General features: G+C 32.1%; 1 long non-coding RNA gene across 1 annotated transcript; it reads right to left on the reverse strand.

Annotated features, from left to right (window-relative positions):
- Positions 1–1578: 1578 nt before the first annotated feature.
- Positions 1579–10325, reverse strand: LOC120255480. The gene is made up of 9 exons (XR_005535022.1): positions 10087–10325; positions 9952–10011; positions 9790–9872; positions 9614–9690; positions 7658–7723; positions 3740–3868; positions 3339–3668; positions 2333–2438; positions 1579–2094 (listed from the first exon to the last, which is right to left on the reverse strand). It is a non-coding gene; the product is annotated as an uncharacterized LOC120255480 (long non-coding RNA).
- Between the last annotated feature and the right edge of the window lie 12942 nt (positions 10326–23267).

Below are 23267 nucleotides of genomic sequence, written 5' to 3' on the forward strand. Positions count from 1 at the left end.
TTCAGTTACGCATTGCTGCTGCTGACGAAATTTGGGGATAGGGATAGTGGGCCAAACTTAAATCCAGTATAGATTTGTTATAATAATAAAAAAAAGGCTATAAAAAAGTGGTCATTTCAAAAGGCTACTGTCTTGGGAAAAAATAAGCATAATTTTCTTCTCTAGGCAGGAAAAGCGAAGAAGAAAAGAGGAGGTTGGGTGGATTGTGGCAATGTTCACTTTAATGCTACTTTTATTTCTTCTTCAATTGAATCAGATCAAGTTAGCAAGTTTTAGAAGCAATTTTGAAGGGTTATTTATCTAGTATTTCTTGGTGTGAGCATTCAAGAAGGGGTTTTTTAGAGTGATTGTTTGTATTTTCCATTATTGGCGATCTCAAGTGTAGATCTATTTAAGATTTTTTTATACTTGTTAATTTGATAGTGGATTTGATTTAGAGATTGGCTCATGGTCTCTCTCTACATTAGTGGGTTTTTTTCCTTGTAAATCTAGTGTTTTATTGTTGGTTGATTTTCTTTGTTTATTGTTCTTGATTATGAAATGGGTTGGCTTGAAATTATTCAATTTTATACCTATGAAATATTTAATTTACACATTTGGGATTATTTATGGGTGAAGACCTAAGAAGTGGTATAACAACTATGACACTACAAAAAAACAGTCCCCTACCGATGGAAATTTTTGTCGGTAATAGTAGACATTCCGTCGGTAGATATCATTACCGACGGAAATTTGGTCAGAAATAATCCGTCACTAAATCTCATGTTAATAATGCTTTTCCATCAGTAATAAAAAATTCTGTCGGTAAAAATAAATACTTACCGACGGAACTTCGTGTTGGTAATGATTACATTTCCGTCGGTAATAATTATTTTAAAAATAAAAATTTAATTCATTTTGTCGGTGTTGTTCGTCGTTAATGGAATGTATTTGTCGGTAAAAACTATTTTTTCCGTTGGTGAAAAATATTAAGTTACGATAATTCCGTCGGTAAAAGGCAAATTTCTATCAGTAAAAGGTATTGTTTTTCGTCGCTCAAAATAATTTTATAATGAAAAATATGTTGGTAAAGAAAGTTTTCCGTCGGTAGAAAGTGTTTTTTTTCCGTTGGTAAAAAATATTAATTTAATACTATTCGTCGGTAAAAGTTATAGTTCCGTAGGAGTAAATATTATTATTAGTCGGTGAAGCATAATATCATTACTATAATTTGTGTCGGTATTGTATTTTTTCGTCGGTAATAAACATTACAATTTAGGAATTCCATAGGTAAATGTATTTTATATTCACCAAAAACAATTGCTTTGTCGGTAATAATTGCAATTCCGTCGGTAAATAATATACTTTTCTGTCGAGAATACTAATATTAATTCATTATACATACATATTTCACACATTAAACCTGTATTATGCATAATATGAACATAATATCATATCCATATAACAAACTTACAAACTATAATACAATCACTTGTTCATCACAACAACAAAAAAAACATAAATTCATACTACAATCCAACAACACATGTAAGGTATATGAAGTTATAAACTTGCAAGCAATCACAAACAATATTAAAATAGTTTTAAAGATACTCTAACAAAACAAATGTTAACAACAACATTCTAAAGGTCATCTGAATCTACTTATGCATCTTCTCCACCATCTCGAGTAGTGGCATCCCTTGAATTAATTCCCGATTGGCTTGCTTAAGAGAATAATGTTGAATGACCGCGTTCTACCAATTCCAAGATTTTGTCTAATTTACTTTGTAACCCTGCTTGACCTTGTTGAATATCAAGAACTGTACTTTCTAAATTCTAAACTTTCTCCTCAAGTTGCTGGGTTTGCAACATAGATTCATTTGTTGCAAAAGGTTGATAGGTTGAAGGTCCACACGCTGAATCAGATGTGGAAGGACATGTAGATGCCGCACTAAACAATTGTCTTGAGTCTACCCTACTCCTAAAACCATATACACTTGTGCGTGTACCCTTTAATCCCCCAATTTCATCATACCATGACTGGCCATCAAAACTTGGATGGGAAGAGATATCATCACCATATTTGTCGATCAATGCAGCATTATACTTTTCCTATAACACATTTAAAAGTAAATATTAACATTTATAACTCATACAATAAAAATGAATGATAAAAAGGAAAACTCATTAACTGTTATGGCTTCATGCAAATTACATCTAATACACTTAAACAATGGCTTCATGCAAATTACATCTAATATATATCAAACAAAAATTCCATCACACTTGTGAATAAAAACTTTAATGATAACAATTAAAAAAAAATGGAAAATGACTCAAATTCACTTACATTGACAACTCTTGGCTTGTGTCTATAAAATCACCCTCTCCACCCTTGCGCTTGTGTGTACCTTGAAAAATTTCTGAATATCCAACCTCCCTACCTAGCTTCTCAGCTTGTATTTTAATTTAAAGTGTGGGAAGACATAAATAAAAGAAATAGATTGTTCATTATAAGTACTAATAATTTAACAAAAGTGACACAAAGTACTTCATTTCAAAACGACACATAACAACAACATAGTACTAGCTAGTGCTATAACATAGATAAGAACAAGTATAAATAAGAGCTTGGTTCTTTCTTGTTGGAGTAGGTGAGCAAAATGAACTAATATTTAAGTTCATTTTATTCATTTACAATCCATGTCTTTTTCATTCATGAACAAGCATCACAATCCATGTCCTTTTCATTCATTCACATTTCTTTTATTTTTATTTGAACTCAAAATAATGCAAGAGCATCAAGGCCCACCAACCAATCCAAACAGACCTTATTGCACAACAATGGTAAAACAAATATTTGGATAATGTTCATGCATGCATGAGTTTCAAATTTGAGAAATTTGAATATAAGAATAAATATTAAAATAAAACATTAAAGAAAGATTAAAAACAATAAAATAATAAAATAATAACTATCACTAATCGTGCCATGTTCAACCAAATCATGCAATGTTCTAACAAAGATTAATAAAGCATTTTAAGTAGATTTTATGAAACTTTAGGTGAATTGGTACTCATCATCATTGAAAATTACTATCACTAATTATGCCATGTTCAACGAAAATTTTATTACAAAATATGATTCAGAGACTACCTTGTTCATAATGATATAGTTAAGGGATTATTAGTGTATTAAGGCTAATGAGACTACCTTGTTCATGATAAGTTGAGTGGAAGCTAGCCCTTGAAGTATAACCTTTGAATTATAAACCTTTAAGTATGAACCTATCTTTAGAAGGATCATAGGGTACTATTAAGATATCACAAGATATTTATAAAATATAAATACATACCAACTTGATACCATGAACAGCAAAAGGTCGTGAGCAACCCGTGTGCTTTGTAATACTTTCTTCTTTCTCTGTTAAGCGGTTTGCCTTTGCTTTACCTGATTTGGATTGCCATGCATCTATTCCCCATTCATTATCAATGAGGGCATCCCACACATCCTTTGTGATCCACTCCCTTTCCATTCCCTTGCATTCTCTAATGTTAGTAGCACCAACTTCTTTCATTGCCTTCATCCTCTCATCCGCTAGCATGTCCCTTAATCGTGTTTTGCCAGTCTTGTCAAATACATTTTTGATTTTGGAGTTATGTTCAAGGTTCCATTTACAATACTCCTGAAAAGAATATTGTTATAATTTTCATAGATTAAATAAACAACAAAACAATCATATAATAAAATTTATACCTGAAATGTCTTCCACATCAGTTCCTCCACATCACTAGGAATTTTTCTCCATGTTGGCCAAGGACCTTTGAAATGTCTTTTTTTATAATGCAAGTAACTGTAGTTGTGACCCCCTTCTCAACAAAAACACTAACACATAATGCAACATATAAGTATTTTATATTCTAAACAAAACAAAAACAATTACAAATAGAAATATTATAAAGATATGTTAGACATGATAGAAGATTACTCTGCATTTTTTGGTGTCAAATGCACTCTGTCATTCGGATTTAGAGGGTTGGGTAGTCCCACGCTAGGCCCTCTACTACTTGATTTAGTACATCCATCATTTTCACTCATCAAAAGTCCACCACAAACAGGGTTAGAAGGGATAGGGCTATGATGAGAAATAACAGGCAAATTTATCTGCACCTCAGCAGTTGAAGTAGGGGCCATAAGAAATCTCAATAAAATGATCATCAATTTCATCTCTATGAATCTGAACATATTGTAGCGCAATGCAAAAATTGGTGCATAAGCATTAACGTATAAAATATAATACCTTTATTAATTTCACAATTTGAACTTACATAATTTTTGAACCATTGTGCAAATCTTGTATTTCGCACTTTCTCTAGTTCAGCTTCTCTTATATAAGGAGAATCTCCTTTAACCATTTCATCAAAGATGCTATCATTGTGAAAGGATTAATGTTAGCTTAATTATAATATAAACCATAGGAAGAACACTCACATATAAAACATACTCAATGTAGGGGGTGACCTCCGTGCAATTCATTAGAACATATAATTCTGCAGCATAGTACTCATCATCTTTTAGATATCGAAATAATGGCTTGGCACCGAGAAATCGCCTGGGATGTGTGAAAATTGATAGACGTCCCATTGGTTCCATATCACCACCATCATCATTACATGGAACGCGATTTAAGTTTGTTTCCACATTGGGTTCAAAATATAATGAGAAAAAAAAATGAAATTTCTTCAATAACATATGGCTCACAAATGGATCCCTCAACACATGCCAAATTTTTCACCTTCTTCTTGATATGATGCAAAAATCTGAAAATTATATATAATAAAACCACTTTAGCATTAATAGGTGTCATATATTAAATGCATGTTAAGTGCATGCTATACCCTAAAGATAGAAGAGTATATTACCTCTCAAATGGATACATCCAGCGATATTGTACAGGCCCATCCACCTTAGCCTCATATGGTATGTGTATTGGTAAATGTTCCATGCTATCAAAAAACCCCGGAGGAAAGATTTTTTCCATCTTACAAATTGTTTCAATAATATTTCCTTCCAATAATATCATATGATCGATACGGATTTCAGTTGAACAAATATCTCTACAGAAATGAGATAGTTTAGTAATCACATCCCAAATTGAATTGGGCAGTAGACCTCGAAATGCAATCGGAAGTAATCGTTGCATGAATATATGACAATCATGACTTTTCATCCCATATAATTGGCTTTGGGCCTCATTTACATAATGTGCTATGTTTGATGCAAAACCATCAGGAAGTCCCAACTGTTTCACCTATGCATATACGCATTTCTTTTGCTCTTTAGTCAAGCAATAAGATGCCTTAGGTTTGAAAGTTCGTCCATTACTTTCAATCAAATGCAATTGTGGCCATCTACAATACAACTCCAAATCCTTTCGTGCCTTGATGTTGTCCTTGGTTTTTCCTTTGACATCCATTACTGTGTTGAAAATATTATCAAAAACATTTCGCTCAATATGCATGACATCCAAATTGTGGCGAATAAGATTGGTATGCCAATATGTCAACTCCCAAAAAATACTTTTCTTCACCCAATGATGGTTGTCTCCATAGCCTGGAATCCTTTCAGTACTGACATTGTTGCCATATGTAATATTAGGAAGAGAATTAATTCTCATCAATATTTCTTCCCCTGCAAATCGAGGAATCGGAGAATCACGCTCCACTCTATTGCTCAACTTATCTCTTTGCTTCCTGAATGGATGATTAGAAGGTAAGAATCGACGATGACAGTAAAAAAAACATGGCTTCCTACCATGATTTAATATAAAAGACTTTGTATGTTCCATGTAGTATGGACAAGATAATCTTCCATGAGTTCTCCACCCAGACAAGATCCCATAGGCGGGAAAATCATTAATTGTCCATAGTAATGCAGCACGTAACGTAAAATTTTGTTTCCTATATGCATCATACGTCATACAACCATCACTCCACAAACTCGCTTTCAAGTCATCTATTAGGGGCGTAAAAACATCAATGTTTTTGATTTGGATTTCGTGAATGACCATATTAAGGAATATGTAACGGTTTTTCATGCACATCCATGGTGGTAAGTTGTACACATTAAGCATCATCGCCACACTGCACTACGGTTTTGAAGTCAGCCAAAATGGATTGAAACCATCAGCACACAACCCAAGCCGAACATTTTGAGGTTCCATAGCAAATGATTCATGGGTGAGATTGAAGTGTTGCCAAGCCTCACTATCAACTGGATGTCGAAGCACTCTATCATTACTTTTGTTATATGCATGCCAAGTCATGTGTTCAGCAATTTTGGCAGACATATAAAGCCTTTGAAGCCTTGGTACAAGTGGAAAGTAAAGCAGAATCTTAAAAGGAATCCTTTTTTGTCTTCTGCCACTTGACTTACTTGGCTTATATCGGGGATGTCCGCATATTGAGCAATATTCTAACTCAATTGTTTCTCTATAAAACAACATGCAATTTTTTGGGCATACATGAATTTGGACATAACCAAGTCCAAGTTTTGTCAGTCTCTTCTTCATTTTATAAAAATCTTCTAGTAAACATTCATCTGCTGGCAACATGCTCTTTACAACTTTTATGAGATGATTAAAACATGACTCACCCATGTTAAAATTCTAGCCTCTATAATTTAAAAAGTTGAGAGATACTCGATAACTTTGTATAGTTTTACACATCCGCACTCACAAACGTGTTCATCCGCTGCCTTGTAACAAAGAAAAAGTTGGAAGCACTTGGATTTGGACTTTCACATTCTACCCCGCTCATTACCTTGATTAGCATCAAAATCAAAACTCCCCGCTAAGCATCCATAACCATCCTCGGATATAAATTTTCATTTTGCCCCTCGACATATCGGTTCATTGTCACGCTATGTGATGACTCTCCAGTCGGTTGTTCTCCATGTAAAATCCAAGTAGTGTAACCATAATAGAAGTCTTTAAAAAAAAGGTGCTTGCGGACATTGTCAGAAATTTGCCATTTATTATTTTGACAACCAACACAAGGACATCTAATTTTATTTCCACGGACGAAATCATGTTGAGAAAATACAAAAGAAATAAAATCCTCAACTCCATTGAAATAGTTAGGCGTAATGAACCCATCATTAAGTCTCGAATACATCCAAGAACGGTCTCTATCCATTTCGCAACTCTATTAGTATCATATAAATTTGGTAAGTTCAAGCCACTCAAACAAAAGTAGATTACTCTATTAAAAATGGAGAAAAATATTCTAACATAATTTTCCCTTAACTAAAAAAAGACAATAATGCTTAATTCTTTAAGATATATCATCATCCTAATTATATTCTATTATATTTATTTTTTATTAACTTAAATGATATGTTTTACTAAAATAAAGCAACATTCATGAAAAAAAAAGCAAATTGCAATGCTTAGAAATATTATATGAACATTGATGGCTATTTTAACAATAAGGATTCATTTGTTAAATAACTATAATAAATAAATTCCAATTCTCCCCCAAATTTCACTAAAAGGACAAATAGCATGAATGAATCAACTCACTAAATTTTAATTTATTACATTAGATGTCAATTTTTAAAGAGAAAAATATGACTATAAAGTAATAGAACCAAAATTAGCATGAATCAACTCACTCAATAATTCTTCAGAATTTGATATTGCATGCAATCTTCTCTCGGCACCTTTATCATAAAAATAATCTGAATACAATAATTAATAATAATCATGAGTTAGGATATATATATATATATATATATATATATTAATAACATACACATGGACCCACACAGACATGCATATGCCATTAACAACTTAGTCCACACACACAAGAAAATATATGTTTATAGAGATGTGTGTTGTATGATTCATATGATGAAATTTTTTCAAGATTTTTTTTAGTGGTGGGAGAGAGCTTTTCATCTCCAATGCCAACTTTAGGTCTAACATGAAAGGAGCACAGATTGCCAGCCATGATAGCTTGAGATGATACAATCTCTTGTAATAATATATGGAAAAACCAAAACTTTATCAAACATTCAATTGAAAATCATCTGCAGAACATCAAACACAAACAAGAAGAAAATCTTAAAAATAGAATTAAAGAAATTAGTGAATCAAATCCATTTCCTTTGCATCTGACATGAAACAAAATACATCAGTTTTGACAAATATTCATAAAAATACCTCATCGTTAGAAACCAGAATTTCATATAAGGTCAACCATTATTTTTTTTAACAATTATTTTTAGGCATATAACAATAATTTATAAATAAATATAGCAAAATTCAAGATTTGGCAGACTCGATCATAAAACAAAATATTTGGAAGCAGAAGCAGAAGCCTATTTGAATGTGGTGTGAAGATTAAAAATATACTTTTAATTATTTAGTTAATTCAAACCCCAAATCAGCAAAAATCTGTATGGTAATAGGATAAACAACCACATGATGCCCCATAAACCATTAGGTACTTAGCTAAATATGTTTTCACCAACTATACAAAGAATTTGTTGCTCGTCATTCATAATCCCTAACCGTCTTTATAGTTTCAAATGTGCGTCTTTTTCTTTAAAAAAAAAATATAAATGAACAATTTATATTAAACAAATCGTTTAGTATTAATTAGTTAATATTCAGATAACTCAACTGTATGATATAATTCATTAAGAGTTTTGAGAGGTAGGAATAAATCAAATCTGCTATAAAGTCTGTTTTCATCAACAATAAAAAGAACATGAAACAACCTTCCAACTCAACCTGCACACAGCCTTGCCAGAGTACACTAATCTCATAGTTAAATAATTGAATTAATTTTTTTTTCACATGTACAGATAAATTAGGCCCAATAAATCAAATAACACTTTCAACAATCAACCAATCAAACTGATAAAGAAACAAATACATGGAAACAAGATTTTAAACATGGACAACCAAACTAGCAAAAATCACTTGTAGATCAATAATCACTGCTGTGAAAAGAAGAAAAATATAAAATTATATTGGACACGCCCAAATGATAACAACATCACTATCACAACATAAGTGGATCCACAAGATTTTTAATGCAGAAAACTTAATTGGAAAAAACCAAAAAACCATATGGCTTTGTTCAGATAAATAATCTTTAGTATTAAAATAATAAGAATACAAAATTCTATTGACACATTCAAATGATAATAACTTCAACATCGCCATTTTATTGGTAGATCTAGAATAATATTTTTTTTTTTCTCAAAAACTACAATTTCTAAAGAAATGGGTTTAGAAAATCTCACTAATAAAAAAAGCTTTGAAACTGGTAAAATGTAAAGCTTGGTGAGAAAATTATGTGACTGAAATAACATTAGACACATCCAATAAAAATAAAATTTTCTTTCCATTTTATATTCTTTTCATTAAGTTAAATGAACTTAAATAAAATCCAAATAAAAGGATGAGTTTTAACAAAATAAATGAAAGCACTAGATAATTCAGAGAGTATAACGAAGAAACAGAATTTCAGTTGCCCCCACATTCAAATAGGAAATCGGTTTATCAAACCAAATAAACCGAGTCAAACTTCAATCAAGAACATCATAATTCTCACAGACCTTGATTGAATTTTCTCAGGTTCACATCAACACCAATAATTCTCGAAGCCCCTTGAGATCCTCGCCCCTTTGGCCGCCTGTTTGTGAATCATCATCAATATCATTAGATACCTATAATCTTATATGTTCGTAATATATTAAGCTAGTTTGAATTATATCATTGAAGGATAGCTCACCGCAAGTCCTATAGCTCCAAGGCCGAAAACAGCAACCAATGATCCCTTTGCTGGTTTTGCTACATTCAAAACAGCACCAACACCTTCAAAGAAAACAAAGAACTTGAGCAACAATGACATGCATCAGTTAATGAATGGAAACATGAACCAAAAGTTTTTCACCTGATGAAATGCTACAACCAAGAATGCAAACTTTATCAAGGTTTGCTAATCGAGAAATCCCTATAAAGAGTGAAGCAAAGTGAATAAAAAGACAGGAGACGATGAAATAGGATTTGGGGATTTGGAGATCCTCACAGATGGTGCTGATCTTCAGTGCTTTTCCCAGGCGAACCAGCCAAAGGAACAACCGTTTTGTAAGCCTAGCAACACAAACACTCTCAATAACAAAAAGGAAATGAGATGAGGGCCGGCGGTGGCGGGTTGCTTCCGAATCACATAGTAGGGTGTGAAGAAAAATATGTGACGAGATCTGGCGGTGGCAATGAGGCAATCTTGTGAGAAGGAAGAAGGGAAGAAGCCAAGGTTTTTTTACAATGAGGGATAAAGAGAGGAAGAAGGAAGGACTAGGTTTTCTTACACAATAAACAATCTCCACCATTGATATCATTACCATTGATCATAATGATCAATGGTGGAGATTAATCCAAACTAATAATTTAATATAAAATATATATTTTAAATGTTCACTACTAATCTCTACTTAAAAATATTGCAAATATTTTATAATTAATATTAATTTAACAGTAATCATATAAATTAACTATTATTCTTTTTTTCATTATCACAAAATTATTTAAAAGTATTTTCTTGATAATAACTTATATAGATAATTATTTTTAACATAAATCAAAATTAATATAAATAATTTTAGATAATAAGGTTTATTAAATATTATAATTTATTACCAAAGGAATTAAACCAGTGGAATAACATTGAAATATTCGTTGGTAAACCTTCAACCCTAAAAATTTAGCATGAACCTTACAATACCAACGAACCTCCATCGGTAATATTACATCGGTAATATTATTAAATTAAACCAATGGAATTCCGTCGCTATTAATAAAAAAATATCTATCAGTATTCCTTTGGCGCCAAGGGAAAAATATGGCGGGTAAATTACCAACGGAAATCTGTCGGTGTCGTCGTCGGTAATATGGTCACTATTATAAATTTCAACCATATAAAACTCCGTCGGTATTTTGTCGGTAATCTACTTGGTTTCCGTCAGTAAAAGAAAATATTCCCAACAGAAAGGAATCCGTTGGAAAAACTCCGTCGGTATTGAACTATTTTCTTGTAGTGTGATTTGTGGGAATGGGATTATTTGTGTGAATTAAGATGGAAGAATTTGAGGGGACAATGATTAGTTTGTTGGCTTCAAATTATTTAATTTGGAAGTCGAAGTTGGAGGGCTTTCTTTATTGTAAGGATTCATATGATCCTATTAGATTAGGAATTTCTAAGGTAGCTGGATAGTTTAATAATGATTGAGAAAAGATGCACAGGAAGACTGTAGGAACTATCCAACAGTGGGATATTAGTGTATATTAGTGTATATTATTATAATATAAGCAAATAGCTTGATGCACTGGTATAATGGAAAATATAATTAAAATATATGTATGAGAGGAAAAATGCTTAGATTAAAGTCTTTGTCATCAGAACGCTTGTGATGTTAAAGATTAGAGATGGGCGGTAGATTGAAGTTCACTTGAATGAATTTTTGGATATGGTAAATCAATGAGATGCTATATCTGCCAAAGAGTTTACACGAATTGATTGCACAAACAACGTGGATGCCATGTGTTTGTCCAATCAATTCCGTGTTAGCATCATTTTAAACAAATAAATAAATAATAATTAAAAAATAAAAAAAACAAAGCCCTAAAGCTAGGGCTCTTCTCACATCTTCTCCCCTCATCTGCTCTTCCGTCGTAGAGATCTCTGCTTCTCCTATACTCCGCCAGAATCGCTTGCAGCCGATCGTTGTGGCATTCTCTGTCCATAGACGTTGTTGAGCTAGGGCTCTTCTCCATACACGCTGGTGCCCTTAGCCCTAATTTCAGTCGCCTCATCTCCCACTCTCGGCGTCTCCTTTGTCCTTCGTCTTCCCGTTTCACACATTCTCCTTTACACTTCATCTTCCCCTTTTGAGCGCCGCCTTGGCCCTAACTCTCATCCTCTCCTTTTCTCCCTTTCCCTTCGATGAATATAGCATTACTCTATAATCTCCTCGGCTCATATAGCGTTTCTCTTCTCATCTCCCCCTCTTCTTTGCTTCTCTTTTGTCTCTGTAGTGGTGGTGTAGTGGCTTGGACGGCCTGCTCCGTAGTAAACCATTTTATAAAAAGAATACAAATAAATAATTTGCATAAAAAGTATACAAATAAACCATTTTATTTAAATATATAATATATAATTCGTGCTATAACAAGAACCCTTAAAAATTTTAACTTAGAAAAAAAAGGATAAAATATAAAACTTCAACAAACCTTTAACCTATGTGTGGGTCATAACTATAACGATAACCCCATAAAAAATAAAAATTATATAAGGGGCAAATTGCGAAACTTCACCAAAACTATGAGTGTCTCGTAGCAAGAACCTTATAAAAAAATTTAAAAATTAAAAAAACGGAGCTAATTTTCAAACTTTAACAAAATTAGGGTTAAATAAAAAAAAAAAAAAAGAAAATCTCAAGGGTTGATGCCTTAGATCCATGCCATGACCACAGCATGATATCATGACCTCCCCATTACACATCGGCAAGGAGAAAAGCCAAAACACATTTTAATTTCCAACAAAAAAAGATGATTTTTTGGGAGATCTCATTCCAATTAAATTCAATCTTTTTTTTATAAAAAAAATATTCTTGAATCCTAGCATTAGATTAATTAAAATTCTAATACTTTTTTTATAACAAAAACTAATTAAAAAAGTAATCATCTATCAACATCCACCAAAATAAACCAAAAAAAAAAAATATTTAAATAATATTACAAGAAAACAATGGAAAAAAATACTATGGAATAAAGAAAAATTGAGGTAGTTACTTTTTCTCCAGACAAGAACTTTGCTTTTGAACTTTTTCATTATTAGGGTTCCTTTCTTGTCTAATAGATCTTGTATATATAAGCCATGCGCGTAGGTTTTGACGCTCATAAAAAAATTGCCACCTAATTTTTGGCACTCTTAAAATTCAAAATATTACCGATTTTATTTCTCCTTAAATGCCCTTTTTTATTTCAATTTATCTTTCATATTTTTTGAATAGATATCTATATACATATATATATCCTAACTTAAAATAACATTTTCAAATATGTCATAACAAACTGATGCAATAAAAGTCATATTGATTTATGACATTTGTTACATAGGCCGTAATAAGCGTCTTAATAAATAATATTGTACCGACATTTCTTTCAACATCCCTAAAATCTTTAAAAATATTGCAAAACAAAAACCTATTGTGACTATAAGTAAAAATGTCATTATAAATGTAGAAATAAATAAAAGTATACCAACATTTATTACAACTATCGCTTAAAAGTCATTTTAATGGTTTACAGTAACACTTACCAAAACTGTTGTTTAAAAAATGTCACAATAAGTCTTTTTTGTTGTAGTGTAATTTTTTTTGTGCAATGCTATAACAAATATAAATATCGAATAACATAACATTACCACACTTTCTTGTGTACAAAGTTCATTTTGGGTGTCGTTTTGAGTTTGTGCAATTCCCTTTAGTTGGGTTTTATGCAAAAAAAAAAAAACATTACTTTTAGACCCAAAAATAATTGATAAATATGATATAAATTGCTAGTACCTTTTTCTTGTTTCTAATAATTATTTCCTCAACTTTTGACTTCTTCCTCTTTGATGGTGGCGGGCCCTTACTCCGCACCTTTAAAAGAGTCAAAAATCTTGTTGTTGAAGTTGTTGTTTGGCGTTCTTCTTCCAATAGCATTGGTGGTAGAACTTCATGTGAATGACTCTCCCAGTAACCAGCATCATCTGTTAGCTTCTCTATTGCCCCATCAACACGTTTCATTAGAAAATTATATTTCTCAATTGATTGTGCTCCAATGTCAACCGCTTTAGAAAAATGAGAACATAATTTGTTGTATCTTGCTTTTATCTCACTATTTTGTGCGTCATCGTAACAATTCATCACAAAAGTATGATCACATTTAATATTTTTCCTCCAACGAGGTAAAATATATCGAGATGGAATATTTTTTACATTCTTTTTAAAAAGGACCTTGCATATATGTTTGCAAATAACTCCTCTAAACTTAAATAAATGACATGTGCATTTAATATCAAATTCGGCTTCATTGTAAAATACATTGAACACCACTTGCTTTCTAAGATTGCCTTCTTTTCCTCTAAGAATGTATGCCACCTGAAATGCATATATTACCCCATCTGAATTGACAAATATAAGATTGCAATAAAGCATTCCTCTCAACTCATCTTGAAACAACTTAAACACTTGATTTGTATAAGCTTCTTGAAGTTGTTTTTCAAAATGACAATCAATTATCACTGGAAAATTTGAGTTAAAAGAAGCGAAATCAACTTTATTTTCTTTTCCAATCTTGCTTTTCAAATCATACTGCTCGACAAATTGCTTCAATGATGTTGTTGGACCAACATAACCATCAAAGAAAGTATTTATACTTTCACTTCTTTGTGTAGTAGACATTCCCGCCCAAAAAATTTCTTTGACATATATAGAAGCCCAACGATGACGATTTTATATAAGAAATTTAGCCATTAATTTTTTCAATATTATAGCTCTTTATCATCTTCAACCAAATGTCTTTAAATTCTTGAATATCAGCTACTTCATAGATGATTCTTTTCAAAAATTTTTTACTGCTTTGTACTTAGTCAATCCTCCAAGCTTCTTAGGAACCTTTTTTATAATATGCCAAAGACAGAGACGGTGGTGACAATTTAGAAAGACTACTCTAATTGCACCTTGGATAGCCATGCATTGATCTGTAATGATTGCCTTTGGAGCCTTGCCTGATATGCATTCTAACCAAGTTTTAAACAACCATATGTAAGTTTCTGTGTCTTCCTTTGACAATAAATCACATCCAAGTAATATTGTTTGTCCATGATGGTTTACACCAAAAAATGGAGCAAAAGGCATGTCATACTTATTTGTTAAGTATGTCATGTCAAATGATATTACTTCCCCAAAAGCTTCATAAGACGCTATAGATCTTGCAGCTACCCAAAATACATTTCTCAAACAGTCTTGTTCATTCATATCAATAAAATAAAAAAAATTGAGTTTCTCCATTGCATACGAGAGAAATAATTGACAAAAGCTTCAGCATCTCCAACTCCAAGTCTAAACTCCCTTGCTTTTGCAATATAATTCCGACAATCTTTTTCAGTATATGTTAAATTTTCATATCCGCTACTTAACAGCTAATGAATGGAAATTTTTGCTTAAACTTATACCCGTTTGATTATTTAGTTCAAACCTTCTCTTTATATGTGTATCCATTTTTTTATTGTACTTTTGAAAACTTGATTTGTGAGGACTAAGTGCATATTATGCTCTAAATGAGCATTAGAAATAGTAAATCATCCATCATTACCAACAATGACATTAATTTTGGCCTGACAATTAGTTTTACTGGATAGTCTTGGATTGAAAGAATTTTTTGCGGTAGATATTCTTTTGCGACTTTTTACACATGCAAGTGTGTAATATTTCAATTTCCCATCATAATCCAACCTTGTACTCTTTTTGGTAATACCAAACCTTTCTCGCCGAGCATACTCAATATAGAAATTGTAAATTTTTTCTTCAGAATTAAACACCATATTGGCCTTTGGGACAACTTTTTTAGATAATATTCCTCTAGCTGTACTGATTTATCTTTTTCCTTATTCAGTATGTCTAAACTAGAAGATCCATCTTTTGCTTCATTCTTGCTCCGCTCAGAAAATTCACTCTGATTTTCCATATTTTCGTCGATTTTCATCTATATTGATAGATAAAAAATAACTAAAATAAATTAATAAAAATTATATTATAGTTTTATTTGATAAAGCTATGTAGAAGAAATCCTACTTCATGGTAACATCTTACAGCTCATTTTTTTAGCTTTTAAACAAATCAAATAGTATACTTTTCCTCTAAAACATAATATTGTATATATGTATGATCTAGAAACATTTGTATAACAAGGCACTTTTACAAGCAAGTATATTTTCATCTTTTGAACTTCTTCTCAGTTTCAATAATCACGCTTGTGTAGAAAATATTGATCCTAGCTAATTAATATGGTATTAATTGCCATTATTACTATTTTGCTTATAATAATAATTAGCTTGTTGATTAGTAAAAAATTTAGTTAAAATATCATCTTTAACTAAAATATCATCACACACACAATACTCATAGCTTGTTGATTAGTAAAAAAATTAGTTAACTAAAATATCATCATACATGCACACACACACAAGGGAGATAGGTTCAGAGATGACCTTGGTAATTCACTGATGATTGATTTGGATGGCACAAGAGAAGATAGGTTCAGAGATGACCAAGGGCGTCGGAATTGGCTTCTGTGATGGGGTCGGCGTCGGCAGGACTTGGTTGGCGCCGGAGAAGAGGTCGGAGATGATGAAGGGAGTCGGCGTCAGTGTCGATGTCTGTGATGGGGTCAGTATCGGCAGGACTTGGATGGCACCAAAGAAGAGAGGTTCGGAGATGACGAAGTGTGTCAGCGTCGGCATCGTTGCCAGCGTTGGTGATGGGGTTCGGCGAGAAAGAGGAATTAGGGCCAAGGTCTTCGGATAAGAGAGGGACGAGTTCTCGGGGGAAAAGATGTGAGAAGAGCCCTAGCTAGGTTTGACGCCGGCGTCCTGGAGAATGCCACGACGATCAACTGCAGGCGATACCAGTAGAGTATAGGAGGAGAGACAGAGTTCTGGGGGGAGAAGATGTGAGAAAAGCCCTAGTTGGGTTTTGTTTATTGTTCTTTAATTATTAATTATTAATTTATTTAAAATGATGCTGACACGGAATTGATTTGATGAACACGTGGCATCCACGTCGTTTGTGCAATCAATTCGTGTAAACTCTTCGGTAGATATAGCATTACTCTAAATCAATTGAACACCATGAAAATAACACTAGATGATGAATTGCAGGTATTATCACTCTTAAGCTCTTTGCTAGAAAGTTGGAAAACCTTTGCTTCGAATGGTGTCTTACCTTTATCTATGGTAAAAGTTAGTTTGTACAATAAGGAGACTAGCAAGAGGGATATGCACAATGATACTTCACATGATCTTATGATAGTTACAAAGAATAGAGGCAGAAGTAAAGATAAAGTTCCTAAGGGGCAATCTTAGTCTAGAGCCAAGTAGAAAACAAGAGGAAAATTTTCCTGCTATCCCTATGGAAAAAAAATGGCATATGAGAAGAAATTACAAGGCTAGAAAAAAAGGACAGAGTGATGAGAAGAATCAAAAGAAAGCAGATGATCAGAATACCATTGTAGTTGTATCTAATGAAGATGAAGAGCTAGTTGTACTTTCATTTGATAAGGATAAAAGCCAAGTAATTGATTCGTGTAATGAGTGGGTTATTAATTCAACAACATTAATGCAACCAAAGGAGACAATAGAGATGGTTTTAGAAAAATAATAATATTAATAAAAAAAATATTAGTTTAAAATCTATGATTTAATTTTAACTAATACTAATTAAATTAAAATTAGATAAATTGGGCACCACAACATGTGAACTAGCATTTCATTTCTCTCCTAAATCAAAGATTGAGAGTTCGAATCGCTCCTAATTCAACAGTTAATGGTTCAACTCTTGGCTTGTCAACATTCATCAAAAATAAAAAAAATAAAAAAATAACTCGTCTGAAAAATTTTCTACATCTAATTTTCAAGAGTTTAATATTAGTTTTTTGACATAATTGAGAAGAAAGATCGATCCTAAGAAATGATCAATTGCGAAAAGTAAACTTTAAACATTGAATGCTTATACCAAAGGAGAACAAGTACTGTTACTAAATGTTTGATTTATAATGTTCTGTTGGTTTAAATAGTCTATAGCTAATTAAGCATTATTATATGACAATATTTATACTAAAGAAAGAATATTTGTTAGTAAATTTCTAATTGTTCTAATAGTTATAAAGTTTCATTGATATAAACAGTCTATAGCTATGGAATTGGATCGTCACTATAGATAAGCACTAGTATATAACAATATATAACTAACAGAAGAATATATATTAGTAAATGTCTGGTTTATTCTAAAAGTTTTAAATTTCCATTGGTATAAACAATTTATAGCTATGAAATTTGAATGTCACTATAAATAATCATTAGTATATAGCCAAAGTTATACCAATGAAAGTACATTCATTAGTAAATGTCTAACTTATTCTAACATTTTTAAAGTTCCATTTGTATAAATAATCTATAACAATGGAAGTGGCTGTTAGTATAGATAAGCATCATGTATGGTAATAGTTACACCAACAGAAGGGTATCTGTTGTTGTAGGTCTAATTTATCCGAATAATTAGAAGGTCCCATTAGCATAAACAGTCTATAGCTATGGAATTTGGCTGTCATGGTAAATAAGTGTCAGTTTAATTATGGTAGTTTTTAGTGATCATTCTATTCTATGTTTAAGAAGGATTTCTTTATTGCATATGAATCAAGAAACTTTGGTAGGGTAAAGATGGCCAATAACAGTTATGCAAATATAGTGGGTATTGGTGATGTTTGTGTGGAGACAAATGCACGTTATAAATTGATCTTGAAAAATATATGACATATTTTAAAGTTTCTCTTAAATTTTATTTCTATCCATGCTTTGGATTTAGAAGGTCATTTTAACATCTTTGGTGATAAGAAGTGTAAACTCACCAAAGGTTCAATGGTGGTTGCTAGAGGTAGATTGTGCTATACACTATACAAAACTCAGCTAAAAATGATTTAAGGTGGAATGAATGGGTTGAAGATGAAGATACACCAGATTTGTGACATAGATAACTGGCACATATAAGTGAAAACGGTTGCAAATTTTGGAAAAGAAGTCTCTCATTCCCTTTGCCAAAGGTATGATTTTAAACCCTTATGATCACTGTCTATTAGGCAAGCAACATAAATTTTCTTTTATTAAGTCCTCTGAAAGAAAAAACGAATGTTCTTAAGTTAGTTTACTTTGATATATGTGGTCCCATTAATGTGGAAACCTTAGGAGGTAGTAGATATTTTATTTTTTTTATTGATGATGCTTCTCAAAATGTTTGAGTGTTTGTTTGAGAACAAAAGATCAGGTTTTTCATTACTTTAAGCAGTTTTATGCCATGGTAGAAAGAGAAAGGGGTGCATCCTTGAAGTATCTTTGCAGTGATAATGCAGCTGAATACACTTCAAAAGAGTTTGAGAATTATTGTATAGAGATGGAATTAGACATGAGAAAACTACTATTGGTACTCAACAACACAATGGTGTAGGTGAAAAAACAAATAGAACCATCCTAGAGAAGGTCGAATGCATGTTAAAAATGGCTAATCTACTTAACCAATTTTGGGGTGAAGCACCTTACATTGTATGCAACCTAATGAATTGCTCTACATCAACTTCTTTGTATTTTGATATTCTTGAGAGAATATTTATGGTCTAGGAAAGATGTTTCTTACTCTCACTAGGTATTTGGATGCAAGACTTTTGCACATGTTCCTAAGAAGCAAATTAAGATAAAAATTTGATGATAGGGTTGTCCTATATATTCTTTTTTCGGGTCTTTCTGTACAAGTTATGAGATCTAGTGAAGAAAAAGCTCTTCAGGTTTAAAGATGTTATCTTCCAAGAACATAAGATGTTAGATTGTAACACATCAGAGAGGATTATAAGCAATGGTAATATTTATTTTTTCAACACTAATTTCCTCTTCAACTAAGAATGTTACAAATGATAGAGAAGCACAAGAAGAGGATGGGATTGATGATATACTAAAACAGGTTGATGTTAATGAAAGTGTTGAGCAGGAGGGAGCTACCTCTTCCACCTCAAATTGTACAAGAATCTCAGTCAAATAGGACATTATCAATCTATTAAATATCCTAGTTCAGAGTATGTACAATTTCTAAAGAAAAGGAGCAAGAAAGCTTCCAAGGAGTTCAAAATCACAATGAAAAAGGTCAATGCATAAAAACCATGTAGGAAGAGCTAAATTCTATGATAAAGAATAATGCTTATGAACTTTTTAAACTTCCTAAAGGTAGAAAAGCCTTAAAGAACATGCGGGTGTTTTAGGTGAAGATGGATGGGAGGAAGATAGTAAAGTGTAAAACTCGCTAGGTGGTCAAAGGCTTTAATTAGAAGAAAAGAATTGACTTTGATGAGATTTTCTCTATTGTGTTAAGAATGCGCTAGATCTATTCAAGTTATTCTTAGGTTGACTACTAGTTTGGATCTTGAGCTTGAGTAGTTATATGTAAAGACTGTGTTCTTTCATAGTGATGTGGATGAAAAAAATCGCATGGATCAACCAGAGGGATTTAAAGTAAAAGTGAAAGAACACATGGTTTGCAGGTTAAAGAAGAGTTTATATGGTTTGTATCATAAATTAAGGCTGTAGTACAAGAAATTTGACTCTTAATTTAATGGTGACTCATGGCTACACTGGAATAGATGCGAATCATTGTGTGTATTTTAGAGTGTTTCCAAATGATAAATTTATCATTTTTCTTTTGTTATGTGGATGATATGTTGATAGTCAGACGAGATACTATTTTGATTAATGGTTTGAAAAAGAAGTTGTTTGGCTCCTTTGACATGAAAGATTTAGGACAAGAATAACAGATTCTAGTCATATAGATTTTTTGTGACAAGAAAGCTAAGAAGTGGTGGTTGTTACAAGAGAAGTATGTTGAGTGGGTTCTGAGTAGATTAAATATAAAGAGTGCTAAACCTTCTAACACATCTCTTGCTAATCACTTTACACTTGGTAAGAAATTTTGTCCTTCAAGACAAGAAGAAAAGGAAGATATGATAACAATTGTTTATTTCCATGCAATAAGGAGTCTAATGTATGCTATGTTTTACACTTGAATAGACATTACTTATCTAGTTGGTTTAGTCAACAAATTTTTTTATAATCCATGTAAAGATCATTGGGAAGCTATGATGTGGATCTTTAGATATTTGAAAGGTACTTCCAAGATGTGTTTAGGCTTTAGAGATTTAGAACCAATTCTGGAGGGATACACAACTGTAGATATGGTAGGTGACCTTGATAGTAGAAAGTCAACTTCAAGGTTTGTATCATGGCAATCTAAATTATGAAAATGTGTAGCTTTATGTAGTACTGAAACAAAATATATGTTTTTTCACTAAAAAAAGTAAAAAAAAAAATACTTTGGATAAAAAGATTTCTTCAAGTTGGTTTGTAGTAAGTTGATTTGTGGTAAATTGTAATAGCTAAAGTGATTTGGAGTTGAGCAAGAATGCTACATATCACTATCGTGCTAAGCTATTATGTTGACTAAGTTGATGCGCTTGATAAGCAGAAATTATGTGTTAAGTTGGCAGGATTGAGTTACAAAAAAGTAGTTGATGTGTAGACATCTCCCCAAGGTCTAGAGGGGGAGATTGTTGGTTTGGTTGGATAAACTTAGATCTAGACCATGCTTGTAATAATAATAATAATAATAATAATAATAATAATAATAATAATACCTTAAAAAAAAGGTGGGCATTGAGAAAGCTTTTGTTGTAGTCAACTTTTTATAATATATTTTTATGTATTAGACTTCATTTTTGTCATCTCATCATGCATTCTTCTTAACTTTTGTGTGTAATTCTTCTCTTTACCTAAAATCTTTTTTTTAGCATTCATGGCATCTAAGGAGATGATGATGGAGTAAAAGAGTGCCTAGAAAAGGATTGAAACCAGTTGGCAATTGAGGAAATAGAAATAGGCCAAGTCCAGCAAGAAATATGACCCATATGAGTAGAAAGACTAATTGTGGAACGTAAAGACAATGGGATCTATACTGGACATAGAAAAGAGAGCTGAAAAGCAATTTTTCAAGGAAAGGCAGACAGAGGGTGAAGGACAAAAGGGAAGGAGAAGGGGAACTTGAAAAAGGAAGCTTCAGTAGAAAAAGAATATGGAGTTTTTCTCTTGTTTTTGATCTTTGTATTTTGACCTGAAATAGCTTGGATTAAGTTTTGCAGTTTGTAATCTTGTTATGGAAGGGTAGAACTCTTAGCCTAAGATTGGTTTTAACCCAAGGTTGTGGAGAAATGGTTATGTTTTGAAATACTCTTTTCTTTCAATGATATCATGCTTTGATTTGGTTCCAAACTCTTAATTTGTGGATGTGAAAGCATTTACTTGTATGATTTTGGAGACCCAAGTTTATTGAAAGGTGAACTTGAGTTTTGGACCCTTTTAGAACTAAACTTGAGATCTTAGGTTAAATTTCTTGAGACTTTGATAAATTGTCTTGTGATTAAAGGCTTGATTTAGGCTAGCCACCATGAAGATAGGGGTTAGTTTAGATTAACCACCTTGTTGTACCTTGAAAGAGGACAACAAGCATTTCTTTTGGCAATTGCCTTCAAAGTAAATCTTTTGATACAAGAGAGATTCCAAACATACACTCCATTACACCTTGTGGTGAAACCCATCCTAAAGATCGATTTATCTGAGATTGTTCTCCTAGCTAAGCCTTTGCCACTTTTAAATTCTGCAGATTCCGTTTACTTCAATCCCTTGTTTTACTCATTTCACACTCATATTATATATTTGCCTAGGTAATCTCTACTTGCAATTAATTGGTAATCAACAACATTGTCTCCTTGGGATCGATATCTTAAATACTACTTGGTAAAACCGTACGCTTACAGTTACACAACAAGTTCTCTGCACATAAAAGCAAAGAAGAAAAGAGAAGGTTGGGTGGATTAAGGTAATTAAGGTTCACTCTAGTTATGCTATTATTTCTTCTTAAGTTAAATCCGAATTAAGCTAGCAAGTTTTGGGAGTAAATTTGGAGGGTTACTCTACTTTTCATTGTGTGATCATTAAGGGATTTTTTTTCTAGAGAGATATTGTTTGTATCTCTCTATAATGATGATCTCAAGTATGAATTGCTTGAAAATTTTTTGTACTTGTTGATTTGATAGTGGATTTAATTTGGAGTTTGACATGTGGTTTCCCTTTACACAAGAGGGGTTTTCCAATAAATCTAGGATCTCATTGTTAATTGATTTTCTTTATGTATTGTTCTTGATTGTGCATTGGGTTGGCTTGAAATATATAATTTAGTACATGTGAAAAGTTTAATTTGCACGTTTGAGATTACTTATTTGTGAAAGTTTCAATTCTTTACCGACGACAATGGAGAATACCCTTCCCGCCTCTGCCCTTCTCGAAAAATATATAATTGA

This window comes from Dioscorea cayenensis, unplaced genomic scaffold (assembly GCF_009730915.1).
Source record: "Dioscorea cayenensis subsp. rotundata cultivar TDr96_F1 unplaced genomic scaffold, TDr96_F1_v2_PseudoChromosome.rev07_lg8_w22 25.fasta BLBR01001023.1, whole genome shotgun sequence".
NCBI classification, from domain to species: Eukaryota; Viridiplantae; Streptophyta; class Magnoliopsida; order Dioscoreales; family Dioscoreaceae; genus Dioscorea; species Dioscorea cayenensis.